Genomic DNA, 15,767 nt, shown 5'->3' on the forward strand with positions numbered 1-15,767 from the left:
CATCTGAGACCTCAAATATTATAGAACAGTGACAAGTCATAGTTGCTGTGCTCTGTTGAAATTCCTGATCCACAGAATCCATGAGCATAATAAAAAGGTTGTTCTAAGCTGGTAAGTTTTGAAGTGATTTGCTGCATGGCAATGGTAACTAAAATAGAAGGGATCGAAGGGGGGAGATTTATCAGGTTCCAGGGGAGGCAAGGTGGGTTGGGAAAGTGACTGTGCTGAGCAGAAGCAGCACTTCCAAGCACACAGCAGGGCCATGAGCCAATGTCATGTGCCAGTCCTTGATTGCTCTGACACCACCACTCCTTCCTCTGAATTACTTTAACAGACAATGACAAGGAGGCAAAGGAGCTAAAATACTAATATTCTCTTACTCTGTACAGTCTTTCATGAGTTCCTCCAGCTTTCATGGAACATGGGTGGCATAGCTTTCCTTTCCTAGCATTCTTGGTGACATCTGAAACACAGGGTCTGTAATACTGACTTGAAGTTATGCTAAGAAGATTAGCACATGGAACCATGCTAAACATGGAAGGCTGACTTCACACAGAAATTCTGTGACTCCAAGCTGTACAACTCATTTATCTAATTTGCACACAATACCACGTAATTCCTCTTGTAGGTGGGCATGTAAGCCCTGGCCCCACTCAGCCTGTGCTCAGCCATCCCGCATTTCCTGAGAGGCCCAGCCAGCAGCCAGTCTCCTAAGTCAGAAGTTTGAGTCTTGCTTTCACTGAAGGTACAGACCAAGTATTGGCCATCAACTAAATTAGTCTTCAAACATCACTCTTTTGACATTGTTGGGGGAAAGGAAACTTGAGTTGTGTGTAGATGGTTGCCAACTCGTGTGCTCCTTCGCTTCACGGATTTCCCGTCTTAGCCAGAGTTGCTTTCTGTTTCCACCGAGTTCTTTGGGAACCCCAATTCCCAGGACTCTCTCCTGTTTCATGCACCTACTGAACTGAGGGGGTAGGTATGAATCAAGCTGGGCCAATGTTTAGTCATAACTTAGAAGTGTTAAAATTTCTTTTAAAACAATCTGTAACTGAACCAACTTTTTCATGAGTCTTTGTTTCCTTTCATAGTAGAAAACTCTTATAGGAGGATCTGTACATGGAAGTTTAAGCTGAGATCCTAAGGTGACAAATGCCACATGAGTGGTTTGTGAGATCACTCAGTAGGATGTGTAAAATTTTGAGGGAAGTTTCTAAACTCCTTTCGTATAAAAGTTTTAAAGGACAAGGTAGAAAATGGGAAAGAAGGAATAGATAGAGGGTATCTTTGAAGAGAGCTCTGCCTGCCTCCTCTTCTATCACTTCAAGCCTAGTGCTAGGAGTGCCTTAGAAATCTTGCTATGTGCCTAATGTATTTGGGGGAACGGAAGGTGGCAGTGTGGACTGATGCCTAACTTTTGACTGAAGAATGTAGAAGGCAGGAATGTGGATTATCCGGCTGACCCGAGGTGAAAGCAAAGGATGCACGTGAGTTTTCTAGATTAGATATGATCACTGGGAGAAAGAACAGGCCTGGGGCTTTTTCTAATCTTGTTCAAGCCTGGACTGAGTGATGGGAACCCAAGAGAGACAATGACTATGGAATGCTGGGGTGGAGCAGCAAGCAAGAGGAAAATGCACCCACCAGGACTAGGAATTAAATTGAATGTTGCCAGTGAAGATTTCTGAAGGGATCACGATAGAGAACAAAACTTACCTAGCCAGCTTTAAACATCTGTCAGGCCAAAGGCGAGGACCTTTTTTTTTTTTTAATGTATTGATTTGAAAGAAAGAGGATGGGGTTCGGGGGGTGGGGTAGAGAGAGAGGGTGAGAGAGAGAAACATCCATCGAGTTGTTATTCCACTTGCTTATGCATTCTTGGTTGACTCTTGTATGAGCCCTGACCAGGGATTGAACATGCAGCTTTGGCGGAGTGGGGCAACACTCGAACCAACTAAGCTACCCAGCCAGAGCATGACAGCTCTGATTAATAACTTTCCTTTCCCCTCTCTGCTTCCTTTTTCCTTCTTTCCTTCTGTTGCTTTGGCCCTTGTGGAGTCAGAAAACCCAGCTAGCAAGATAGGGGTAGAAGCCTAGGGTGGGAAAGTAAAGATCGTGTTCCACTCTTTGGTTGACCTGCCTACAAAGACTCTAGTTGATAGAGGGAAGAATATTGTATGTAAGAGTCATCATACTGTCAGGAGCTCTTCTTCTGTCCAGTTCCACAAATCCTATTCTTTTTTTTTTAAGATTTTATTTATTTTTAGAGAGAGAGGAAGGGAGGGTTAAAGAGAGGGAGAGAAACGTTGATTGGTGGCTGGGCACTTGGCTCACAGCCCTGGCATGATCACAGGTTCAACTCCCAGTCAGGGCACAGATCCTACTCTTGTGTTAAAAAAAAAAAAATGAGAGAACTTTAGGTGCAGAAGAGCAATGTCCCAAATGTATAGTTTTGGGCTGTAGCTCCTGAAGGAACATGGAATAAAATGGTTCAATCAGAATTCTGCAACTACTGACGTGTATACCATTAGACACATAATAGTATTTACTACTATTGTTGAACATGGAGTGGCATTTTAATGGTGTGAAACCAGGAAAATCCTACTTGCCAACCTCCTTAAAAGGTCTTTGATAGTTTGTATCATTCTTTTAGACTCTTTATTTGGACAATAGTGACCTCCTAACTCCTATCTACTAGCTCCTTAATCTCAGTTTGGTATAAATACAGAATATTTTGTGCTTTAATGAAAAATTATGCACTATCTAGGGAACACTGTCCATGTTATCTGATTCTGATTCTATGGGAGCTACTTTTAATTCCATAAATTGTACAAAACTGATAGAAATGTAAAACAATTCTTGTCCCCATAACTGTGGAGAAGCTAGTTTTGCCTCTATATGTGCATTCATTTCAACATTTTTTAGTCCATGTAAATTTGTCTTTTTTGATTTCTCCTTTGAATTGGCTGTAACATCTCAGTTTTCTTACTGAGATAGAAAATTTTTAACATGCATTCATTTTTATATTGGTAAAAGAGTCATGATCTTACCTTTTAAAAAATTATAACAATATGTTGTCAAAATATTAGTGTCTAGCAATCCATGTGTTGCTAAACAATGACATGAAGCTGTGATTATTGTTGCAGAGGTCTGATATGGAACTATTAATTTTTAATAAAAACTTCTTGGTCATTTCCCTTGTAAAGTCAGTGCCTTTGGTGATTATGCTGGGTACCCTGTTATTTATGGGCAACAGATAAAAAAGGCGAGGAATGTGCAGTTCTAGGGCAAGAGAATTCTAGGACTCAACAATACCCTCTGCTCACCCTCCCATTACTGAGCAGATGGACAACAGGAGCACAAAAGAACCGAAACATTGACATGAAATTATAACAGGCAAAGCCACCAGTACCTCCCCGTGCTCTAGGGCATCCAGAATAAATTCCCTTCTGATGACATCAGCAGAGATCATTCCTGTTAGAGACTTATGAAAATGTAAAGGCCAGTTTCTATATTTAACTAGAGAACTTCTGATATTTTTTGATGGCAAATTAGAAAGAATCAGAGTGGCTTTTTCTGCCCACTCCCTCCTTCTCCTAAGTGCTGCTGGGGCTGTGAGCTCCTGGTTTCTGCGAAGCCAGTGACACTGTTGTCTCCTTCCAACTGCCCTCATGATTATCTATGCAAACCTCATCAGATGAGTCATTCTCTGACATTGCCAAGATCTGGGAAGTTGCTGGCGGGCTTGCCTGGAGGTGGAGGGCAAGACGATCAGTAGGACAGAGGATAACTCTGCGGATTTGCTTATTGGTGGGGAAAGCACAGTAATCACTGGTGTGTATATTGTCATGAACCATCACCTTCACGAAAGAAGCCTGCAATAAGTACATCAAGGATTACATGAAATCAATCAAAGGGAAACTTGAAGAATAGACTAGAAAGAGTAACACCTTTAAAGACAGGGCTGCAGATTAAGCACATTCTTGATCATTTTGAAAACGACCAGGTCTTTTTTGTGCAACCACGCATCCAGGTGGCCTGGTTGCTCTACTGGACCACCATGAGGATGGTGCACCCCCATGTATGGTTTTCTTTAAGGATGGTTAAGAATTGAAAAAATGTTAGTGAATTCGGCCATTTGGCAATTTGGATCTATTATAACTGGTCATCATAACTGGCTGCTGCCTTTCACCCACACGCCAGGACTTAGGACAACAGGACTGCTGTAATCTTGAGCTCTTCGTTTTCTTTTGACCTTGATTTATTTGGAGTGGAGGCACTGTTTGTTTGTTTGTTTGTTTATTTACCTATCTAAAGTAAAATAGGTCATGTAGGTTGTCTAAAAATAAAATGTATTTAAACCTAAAAAAAAAGAGTCAGAATGTTACCTTGGCATAGAAATCTTCTCTCAAGACACAATATGATTATAACAGCAAGTCATGAAAAGACATGACACAGGCTGACATCCATGACCTTGTCAACATTGATGGGAACTTGTGTGGAAACCAGCTTTCGTCCTCTTTGAAGTCTGAAGTTGTGAGTCGGCTCTAGCCCTTTGCTGGGGCCTTGACACTGATTGGTTCCGACCTCTACCCTTTAAGATTCTCTTAGCAATTTGGCTGTTGCCCAAGCGCTGCCAGGGCTGTGCGCTGCCATTTCTCACAAGCAAGGGGGTGGGCAAAAGTAGGGTAAATTACCAGCCATCATTACCTACAAGATAAATCACAAGTAAGGGTACAAAATAATAACAAGGAGACAAATAATACAAATAAATAACACGATAATTAACAAGTGAATAATAATACAAGCATAAACTCTGTGTTTCGTGCACTCATGACTGTAAACCTACTTTTGCTCACCCCTGTATGGCGAAGCACTTGGCTTTACAGTTTCTGACACAGAAAAAAACGCCAACGAAAGAGAAGCACAGTCGCTTGTTGAAGTATAAACATACTTTTAGGGACTATGTTTTCCCATCTACCTGATCTTAAACCATTCTGCCTCAGACAAACTCCACCCTTGAGGCTTGATTAGTCCCCAGGCAGGAAGGGAGAAAGTGTGTGTGATCTTGAAGCCTAATTAGAACAAAGGTATCAAATGGCCTTGGTACATTTCTCTGGACACTTTTTAAAGGATTGGAACAGAGTTACCCCCATCTAAATTAGTTAAGTAATAGTTGCATAGTTGCCTCATATGAAATATATTCATAGGTTATTTTTTCAATGTAGGAATTGAGGACACTCTGTAAGAGCCCTGCGCCTACCTTCAGCCATTGGTCTGAATTTTGTTAAATTAACTTCTAAATGCACATAATTGGGATCATAGGTGAAGCTCTAACTTTGAAGATCGCTTTGTTCACTAGAGCGTGAGAAGTTCAGGACATTACCTTTACATCAGGACTTGAAGTCTACATACAGTAAGGCGACGCAGAGCAAGTGTACAGCATCACTCTCTCTGGACAAGGTCTGCAAGGCTCATTCTTAGTGCATTGTAGTTAATTATGCTTCCTAAATATTTTTTCAAATGCCTATAACAACATGATTGTGGTGTTTTTTCCATTTCTCTGAACTTGGAGAATTAGAATGAATTTGTTAAAATTTTACATAGATTATTGTCCTTGCTGGCACTTGATACCAGTGTTCTTAAGTTTATTTATTTATTTTTCAAACATGTAATTAAAATTTATTTATTTATTTATCTTTAGAGGGGAAGGGAAGGAGAGAGGGAGAGAAATATCAATGTGTGATTGCCTCTTGTGTGTTCCCTGCTAGGAACTGACCTGCAACCCAGGCATGTGCCCTGACTGGGAATTGAACCACGATCCTTTGGTTTGCAGGTCTGTGCTAAATCCACTGAGCTACACCAGCCAGGCCAGTTTTCTTAAATTTAAAAACGGGTGGTGGTAGAGATACCCATCCCATTCTGACCCCTGTGTATCCACAGAGGTTAAAAAGATTTTTGCACTCTGACTGGTGTGGCTCAGCTGGTTGGACATTGTCAGGCAAAGCACAAGGTCACCAGCTCAGTTCTGAGTCAAGGCACAGGCCCGGATTGCCAGCCAGTCAGTCACCCACTGAGACGTGTGCGAGAGGTAACCAATTGAAGTTTCTCTCACACATTGGTGTTTCTCTCCCTCTCCTTCTTCCTTCCTTTCCTTCTCTCTAAAAATAAATAAATAAAATCTCAAAAAAATGGTTTTTGTTCTTTTGATCCAGATGTTTTCAATTCAAATGACTATTTTGTATTTAAGAGACAAGCTTAAATGTCTGCAGTTGTTTTCTTAATGGCAAATCACAATTGTCCATCCAAATGAAGTATGGTATTTTCCAATGTAGTGAAAAAGTTTTCAGTTCCTTAAGTCATCATTTGAGGAAGACAATAAGGTGCTGTCTGTACTGTAACTAAGTCAGGTTTAGATGGGAAGTATGCTGGAGCCTCAGGAGCCTTAGCCGTTTCGAAACAGGAGAAAGCTGGGATTGAGTTGAGAGAGCAGTGGAGGTGTGCAGATGGGGAAGCCATGCAACACAACGCCCTGGGCCTACATGGTGCAGTAATGTGGCCTCATTAGTGGATCGAGGTACACACATGTGTAGGAGAATGCTTCCATGGGCTCCAATATATCCTCCGCTTAGTACGTAAGTCTAGAAGCAGGACATTACAGTGTATGCCAGTCCAGTGGTTCCTGGCAGGACCCCTGCAAGGGTATAAGAAACAGGATCCAGAATCTAGGAGTATATTAGGCAGCAACTGGGCAGAGAATCAGGATGTGAAATGTTTTAGAAAGAGCACGTGTTTTGGAGTCAGACTGAAATGGTTATCAGGGCATTTCCTCTTTGTAGCCCCGAGACTTTAATAAGTTATTTAACCTCTCTGAGTCTCAGTTTCCATAACTGTAAAGTGAAATAATAACCAGCACTTCACAGGTTGTTGTAAGGATTGGAAATACTCTATGCAAAACACCCAGCACAGTAGTAGGCCCACACGAGGGCATCTATTCTGTAATTGGTTAAGGCATCAGTCCTAGTAAAGGAGGAGAGTTCCAAACAGGTGAATCAAGGCAGATGCTCGTCTTTTACTTTCTGATGCTCAGTCTTAAGGATTCAGAATCCCTGGTCAGGGAGAGGTCAGATAGCAGAGGCTGTGACTTGGCCGTGTGGAATTGCAAGGCTCATTCCGAGCAAACAGTACACACCTCCTGGGCAGCCTGGAGGCCCTGGGACTGCTGATAAGATCGGTTTCAGAATGGGCCTAGGATGGAGGCCAGGCCCTCTGGGGGTCAGAGGACAAAAAAGGCAACCAGAGAAGTCAGAAAATACCAGTGCTTCTGGTATTGCTGATAAAACTTCCCTGTGACCTAGTAGAGTGGTCTTTGGTTTCTGCTTTACAGAGACGAAATTTTTTGGTCTGGGAGGATACTAAATTCTCCAGTAAGCGTGTGTGTGTGTTGCAGTTTTACTGTTGTGGGAAGGGAGGACATTAACAATGATGCTTGCTATTTGTAGAATCCTTTCACTAACCTGTGTTATAGTATACGATCCTTGAAAGAAGTGTGACTCATCATTTTAGCTTAATAGGCTGTAAGTAACAACACATTCCCAGTTCATGTCCAGGTTTTCATTTTTCCAACGCCCCTTCCTGAGACCTAGCCTGGGTCCCTCACTCTGGAACTTCAGATTGACACTGTGTTTGCGTAGTAACAGGAGTTCCCAGTGTCTTACAGTCTTCTTGTGCGGTGAGTAAAGGGACACAGGACAGTTTGTCCCACACAGGGACAGAGTCACACAGGTCAGCATCCAGAACATTTAGGGATGGCAGACCCGCAGGACACTTGAGCAGCCTGGTCTCTGCCACTGTCCTGTTCCCACCTGCATCCATCCCTTCAACGCCAACTGGTGTGGTGTGGTGGGAGTCCCACTCAGTGACATGGCCACCGCTGTGGGATGCTTCTAACACCGTGGAGCTGCCTGGGCCTCCCAGGCACCACTGCCGGAGTCTTTCTGCAGCTTATGTGGTGGTGCATCATGATCCCATGCTGTCAGTGCGGGAGGGGTCCCCGCCTCTGATCAGGAGGGTGTATAGTGACCTGACGTCCATGGGGCCCGCTCTGGAGTTTGCCAGCATCTTCTGGTGCCTCTGGCTCAGAGGGCCACTCCCAGGCAGAGAAAGGGGAAAACGGAGCAGGAGGGAACTCAGTCTATGGCACCACAAGGAGCTGGCTAGCTGTGAGTCCTAAGCCCCCAGTCAGTTCCCAAGCCCCCACTGTATAGATTCAAAAATTAAATGTATTGAAAAAACTTTTAGTGCTGGTAGTGGGACATCTTTTCCTCTGTGACTTGTGGTATTTTTCTCTTTTTTTAGCCATACAGTAATGACAATATATGGGTAACTTTTAAGTATATGTCTATGTAGATAACCTATAGAGTAAAATTTATGGGAAATTTTATTGCAGATTTCAATTCTCAGTCCCAGGGAAACCCCGTCTGACAGTATCCTTTTTGAAGCTGTCAAACAGCTCAGTGAAGAGGACAAGATAGTTCTGGATTTGCCAGTAGCCAGCTGTGTGGCTTTCAGCAAGGCTCCCAGACTTAAAAATCCGGGAGTCTGTCCTTCTAGCCTTAGTCTCCTATGTGTCCCTTGAAAGCTTCTTTCAACTCTGAGTAATAATGACGCTGTACTCCAGATTCTGTGTTTTATTGACAGTACCCTTTGTAGGGATAATCGCCCTTCCATGATAAAGGAGGACCCTGAGGCTCAAGGAGATAGAGGGACCAAGGCCACACCAGGATGGGCAGTTTTCAGTGCAGGGTTGGGGTCCTCAAAGCCCTTATGTGTTCCTCTGTGCCCAGTCATCAGTACATTAATTTGCATATATCATTTATAAAGATTTGTGTGGGATGCAATAAACTTTATTTTCCCGAAAGGAAATAAAGGCAACCAGAGAAGTCAGGTTGCCTGAATTCCCCAATGTAATTTTAATTTTTGATAAAAAATAATTGTAGAAGAAAATAGGCCTTAAAATGTTGTGTAATAACCCAGGTGTAATTTATCTTATTAGGATTATTTGAGCATTTGGACTATTTATTTATTCTTTTGGATTTTCAAGGGTCACTGTTCCCCTGTGTCGGAGCAAGTACCGGAAAGGAGAGATGTCTGCTCTGCATGGGTTTGACTTTTGTAAAGTTGCTTTTCCTGGTATTGTGGAAGTAATAACAGCTACTGTTTTATGTTTATTTGCCAGGTGCTATGATAAGCGTTTTAAATTGCACCTCATTTAATTCTCACAATGACCCTACAAAATAGCTCCATTTTATAGAGAAGGGAATTGAAATGTTTTTAAAGTATATTTTATTGATTATGCTATTACAGTTGCCCCATTTTTTCTCCCCTTTATTCCCCTCTACCCTTCACCCCCTCCCACTAGCATTCCCCTCGTTAGTTCATGTTCATAGGTTGTACATATAAGCTCTTTGGCTTCTCAATTTCCTTACTATTCTTAACATCCCCCTGTCTATTTTGTACTTACCATTTATGCTGCTTATGCCCTGTACCTTTTCCCCCATTCTCCTTCCTCCCCCTCTCTGCTGATAACCCTCCATTTGATCTCCATTTCTGTGATTCTGTTCCTGTTCTAGATGTTTGCTTAGTTTGCTTTTGTTTTTGTTTTAGGTTCAATTGTTAATGGTTGTGAGTTTGTTGTCATTTTACTGTTCATATTTTCCATCTTCTTCTTTTTCTTAGATAAGCCCCTTTAACATTTCATATAATAATGTCTTGGGGATAATGAACTCCTTTAATTTGACCTTATCTGGGAAGCACTTTATCTGTCCTTCCATTCTAAATCATAGCTTTTCTGGATAGAGTAATCTTGGATGTAGGTCGTTGCCTTTCATGACTTTGAATACCTCTTTCCAGCCCCTTCTTACCTGCAAGGTTTCTTTTGAGAAATCAGCTCATAGTCTTATGGAAACTCCTTTGTAGGTAACTATCTCCTTTCTCTCTCTCTCTCTCTTTTTTTAAGATATTCGTTTTGTCTTTTTTTTTTTAAGATTTTATTTATTTATATACCTTTAGAGGGGAAGGAGAGAGGGAGAGAAACATCAATATATGGTTGCCTTTTGTGCGTCCCCTGCTGGTAATTAGCCTGCAAGGAACTGGCCTGCAACCCAGGCATGTGCCCTGACTGGGAATCGAACCGCGATCGTCTGGTTCACAGGCCTGCGCTCAATCCACTGAGCTACGCCAGCCAGGGCCTGTCTCCTTTTCTCTTTCTGCTTTTAAGATTCTCTCCTCTTTAATCTTGGGTAATGTACTATATTTTTTGGACTAGAAGACGCACTTTTCCCCAAAATTTGGGAGAAAATGGGGATGCATCTTATAGTCTGAATGTAGTGTACCTGGCTCACTGTGGTGGGGCAGGCAGTGGAGCAGGGTCACAGGTTATTAAATATTTTACCACATTTTTTGCTTCAAACATTTTTTCCTATTTTCCTCCTCTAAAACCTAGGCGCATCATATGGTCCGGTACATATTATAGTCCTAAAAATATGGTAATTATGATGTGCCTTGGTGTGTACTTCCTTGGGCCCAACTTCTTTGGGACTATGTGAGCTTTCTGGGATTCCTGGAAGTCTATTTCCTTTGCCAGATTTTCCTAAATCTATTTTCCTTTCCCAAAACTTCCTTTGGGGAAGTTTTCTTTCATTATTTTTTCGAGTAAGCGTTCAGTTTCTTGCTCTTCCTCTTCTCCCTCTGGCACCCCTATGATTTGGATGTTGGAATGTTTCAAGTTGTCCTAGAAGTTCCTAAGCCTCTCCTAATTTTTTTGAATTCTTGTTTCTTCATTCTGTTCTGGTTGGATGTTTACTTCATCCTTCTGGTCCAAATCATTGATTCGAGTCCAGGTCTCCTTCTCTTCACAGTTGGTTTCCTGTATATTTTTCTTTATTTCACTTTGCATAGCCTTCACTTCTTCCTCTATTTTGTAACCATACTCAACCATTTTTATGAGCATCCTGATAACCAGTATTTTGGACTCTGCATCTGATAGGTTGGCTACCTCTTTGTCACTTAGTTCTGTTGTTTCTGGAGCTTTGATCTGTTCTTTCATTTGGGTCATATTTCTTTGTCTCGGGTGCACCTGTTACATTGTAAGGGGTGGAGCCTTAGGTATTGGTCAGGGCAGGGCAACCCACCTCGCTGCGTTGTGGTGCTATATATGGGGGAGGGGTCTGAGAGGAAAGAATGCCATTTGCTCAGCTCTTGGTGGGCTTTTAGTTACTTTCCCCACTACCCACAAGCAAATTGAGCCCTTCTGGTGCTGATTACCAGGTGGGTGGCTTGTGTACATTCTAGGACCCTATGGGTCTCTCCAATGAACTCTCTGTGAGGTTAGGAGTTTCTTGTGCCACTGCAGCCCCTACAGGTTTTCACAACCAGAAGTTTGGAGGCTTTGTTTCCCCATATGCTAGAACCCTGGGCTTCGTGGTATGTCTCACTCCCCAGTTATTCCTCCTGGTTTATCAGCCAGAGGCTGCCCATTCTGCCAGCCTCTGCCTTGCCCACTAGGTCCTTCAAACAGTGCTTTGTCCCACATCCTCTTCTCCCCTTGTACCAGGCTGAATGAATGTTTCTTTAACTCCTTGGTTGTTGGACTTCCATACAGTTTGATCTTCTGGCAGTTTTGGTTGTTTTTTGTTTTTCAATTTGTCATTGTCCTTTTGATTGTGTGAGGAGGCAAAGTGTATCTGCCTATGCCTCCATCTTGGCCAGAAGTCTGGGAATTGAAATTTCTTATAATGCTGAGACTTGCCCAAGATAACCCAGCTGAAATTTGAGCTTTAATTTTTCTGACTGTTAAGTTCACTAATTTCTTTTTGGTGATGATGTTAAACGTGTCAAATGTATTTCCTAAAATAATTAATTTCATGAAAACCAAAGTCTTTTTCATTCTTTTCCTTAGAACCATTAAAATGAATGTCACAACGGACATTCATCTAAACCAGATCACAAAGCTCCTAAAGTACTCATATAAAAGTGTATGCTTTATGCCTTTTATTAGTTCTCCTTAAATACAAGTAAAATTAAACTCTGTTAGGGTTCCCTAATTAGCATATTTTACAAACCCCCCAAGACTTTAAAATTATTCAGTTTTAAATTATTATAAGTAACTTACCAGAAATTGGTAATTTTGCTATTTGCTATTTGAAAATGAATGATATGAATTATACTAATTAGTTTTGCTACATAATTGCAATTTGTTCTATCAGTTTCCACTGGAAATTAACTACATTATTTTGTCAACTAAAGGATAATTGCTCTTTAATGTTAAGTTAAAAATGCAGGCAAATAGGATACAGAAATAAATTTATTAGTGTGTGTTAAAAAAAGACTTACTAATTTCATATGGCTTTATAAAGTACAATTCACTTTCAGTGAAAAAGTAATACACTTAAATAATATTTTTAATAAAAAACAGATGAAGGACGATTCCCAGTCAGGGCACATGCCTGGGTTGCAGGCCAGTTCCCTGCAGGCCAACTCCCAGCAGGGGATGCACGAAAGGCAACCATACATTCATGTTTCTCTCCCTCTTTCCTTCCCTTCCCCTCGAAAGATAAATAAATAAAATATTAAAAAAAAAACAGATGAAGGAAGATTGTAGAAAATGACTAATCACACAGAAAAAGGATTGCAGTGAAGAGAAAAAGGATTAAATTTGGCCACTGGGTGTCAATCTTGATCCATATTCACAAGCTACAGAATGAAAATCTTAACTGACTTCAGCTTTTCTTTGTAATTCTCTCCAGAGAGTTAAGGGAGCAACTGTGTTTAATAACTGACACAGTAACATATTTTCTCTTTTAAAGTCTTTGTAATTTGTCTCTCACCACTATGAAGATTTTAATTTTCAGAAAAATCTAAGGAAAAAAAAAAGACTCAAAACAGCAGCAAAAGAGGATAAAAGGGGATAATTGATGAAGGAAAGAGACTTGGCTTGGGGTGGTGAACACACAATACAGTATACAGATGATGTGCGATAGAATAGTACCCTAGAAACATATATAATTTTATTAACCAATGTCACCCTCAATAAATTCAATTGAAAAAGAAAAGCAGCAAAGAAATGCAGATTTAACAAAAAATAAACTGACATTCACCCTTTTTAAATATTCTTGTGGTGAGCTTGACTGGCTGTGTGTGACAGACAGCATGGGGTGACTTCGTTTCTACACAGTACTCTGACCATGTAAAATTTCAAAGTCCTGTGGGTCTAATATTGGTCTGGAAAGTATAGCTCTCTTAGTGCAATGGTGCATTTATTTTATAGTTACTTTTCAAAACAGAAAAAGGTAAAACTACAAAAGTTGTAAATGTAGGGGCACATCTCAGCTCCAAGATAAAGGATCCCTTTATCTTGATCTCTTTTTATTTTTTAAAAGATTTTCTTTGTTTATTTTTAGAGAAGAGTAGGCAGGGAGAAAGAGAGGGAGTGAAATATCAGTGTGTGGTTGCCTCCCTCCGCCCCCACTGAGGACCTGGCCTGCAACCCAAACATGTGCCCTGACTGGGAATTGAATCAGTGATTCTTTGGTTCACGGTCTGGCACTCAGTCCACTGAGGCACATCAGCCAGGGGCTTTACCTCTTTATAGTGTATCCTTCTAGAATCTAGATACATTGTGCAACCACAAGCACTTGTGCATACACATCTCCTCCGTGTTTCATATACTATTGGCACAACATACATGCCATTCTGAAACTTTCCTTTTTTTAATGTTTAATAATGTATCTTGGAAGTTACTTCATATCTGGTAATATAGATCTGCCTCCTTCTGGATTGAGATCTTTTTTTTTTTAAAGATAATAAATAGTGTCTGATGTTCTCATCCCTTAGGATTTTAGAAGTGGTACCAAAGGCAAGAATTTGGTCAGACATGCCAATCCAGATAAGAGGCAATGGAACGTAGAGAAGTTGGACGTCCTCCCCCTGATGGTCTGCAAGTCTTTGATGCTACTTTTCCTCCTCCTTCCTTCTAAACCCCTCCAACAATCTCAGACATACCTCTGACTTCTGTTTACCATACACTTCCTGATAAGTCTCCTTGGAAGCTGGCAGTCTTCGTAAGCCAAGCCACAGCTATGTTAGGGCCCCTAAGACATACCATAGCATTCATTGTAAGGGCCCAGCAGAAAATGTATCATAACATCAGATAAAGCTGGATATCTGCAAATAACATGATAAAAACCCCTCTCATTTGAATTAAAACAATGCTGCTTGATTTCATTCATTTCTTAGCTACTGAAATAGATTGAGTGTGTTTTTATTTTTTCTAATTTAGTAGTTTAAGACTTAAATCTGTTAGCCCACAAACAGGACTGCCCCAAATGAGTTGGTAGTTATTGTAGGTTGCTGCGGCCCCAGATTTACCCTTCCATTAAGTTGGACTGACATTGAGACCATGCTGGACAAAATGCCAATAATCTTTCTAAAACCAATGTAATCAGCATGTGTTGAGATATAGCTTCAACGGGGAGCCAGTGTTTCCGAACTCCTTGGGGTCACTGAGCTCTGCCTCTGGGTTTCAACATCCCCTCCTGTCCCAAGCACTGGGTGAGGCTGTTCCTAGGTTTTGAATTAACTTGGTTTTGAGCACTTTCAGAATTTGCTTCAGATCCTTGGTATCATTAGAGATATTCTGGGAGTTAAGTGCTGGGAGTTACCTGTCAGCAAATGGTGTTCTCTTTCTCTTTCTCAAGGCACAGTATTTAGAAGTCTTGGTTAGTAACTGGCCCCTTGAAAAGCCTCTGGCTTAATAATTCTACAAATGGCATAAAACAAGCCTCTCTGGAGTGACTCGGCAGCATTACCTTCTAAGAGTCATGAGACACTCTTAGTGCCGGAGTCCCGAGGGGAATGTTAGACGTGCCCTGTGAGGCTGTTCAGAGGCTGCCCTTGGTTTGCAGCTCAAGTCCTTATTGGCCTCAGAAGCTTCAATAGCACCTTGGCTGGGAATGACTTTAAGTCAGGGACCCCTGACAGGTTGATCTGTCCGTAGGCCTTCATGAGCAGTATTTCAACGCGCCTTCCGAATCTTGCTGCTGTTTAACTTATCAGGGCCTTCAAAGCACGAATGTGGCTTCCGAAAGGGTCCACCCCACAGGAGGAGGGGGGCTGGAGATGCTGGAGCCATAAAAAAGAGTGGCTGTTTCCATGCCTCTGAGGCCTCTACCACCAACGTCCCAGGAGAGTGCGTTCCCTGGCTGAGATTGTTTTAGGGACTTTGGCCTCTAATTTCTACTTTTGGCTTTGGCCAATAACTGTTGCCACACCCAGGGTCTGACCAGCCACTTGGAAAGGCCAATATGGGATTGAGTACAATGTTTCTTTTTGCATGTCTGTGCCCTTGGGTTAGGTAACTCACAGCTCCTTCATCTATTAGGTAAAAATGATAATGATTGGTACAGTGTCATCCAATTGTAAGAACTCAGTAAATAGTGGCCACTCATGTTGGGAGAGAAGGTTGCTTTCATGGTTACCTGAATAGGGTGATTTTAGTTGTTTCTTGCCTAAAAAAGGACCTGCTCTCCTGACTCTCTGATACTTGAAATTCTGAAACTAGAAATTCACTCCTTCAAATCAAAATGTCTAAATAAATGTAAACACTTCTGTGAGAGAAAACATTCAGGCCAGGCACGTGATTTGGACACCGGCCCGCAGTGTCCATGGCATTATGGACGAGACAAGACAAATTCGCATGGACCACTGAA

General features: G+C 41.6%; 1 pseudogene; it reads left to right on the plus strand.

Moving 5' to 3' along the window:
• The first annotated feature begins 3,681 nt into the window (after window positions 1-3,681).
• On the plus strand, window positions 3,682-4,125 carry LOC118985162 (translationally-controlled tumor protein-like; annotated as a pseudogene).
• The last annotated feature ends 11,642 nt before the right edge of the window (window positions 4,126-15,767 follow it).

Source organism: Sturnira hondurensis, unplaced genomic scaffold, assembly GCF_014824575.4.
Source record: "Sturnira hondurensis isolate 20B ecotype Veracruz unplaced genomic scaffold, ASM1482457v3 Scaffold0004136, whole genome shotgun sequence".
NCBI classification, from domain to species: domain Eukaryota; kingdom Metazoa; phylum Chordata; class Mammalia; order Chiroptera; family Phyllostomidae; genus Sturnira; species Sturnira hondurensis.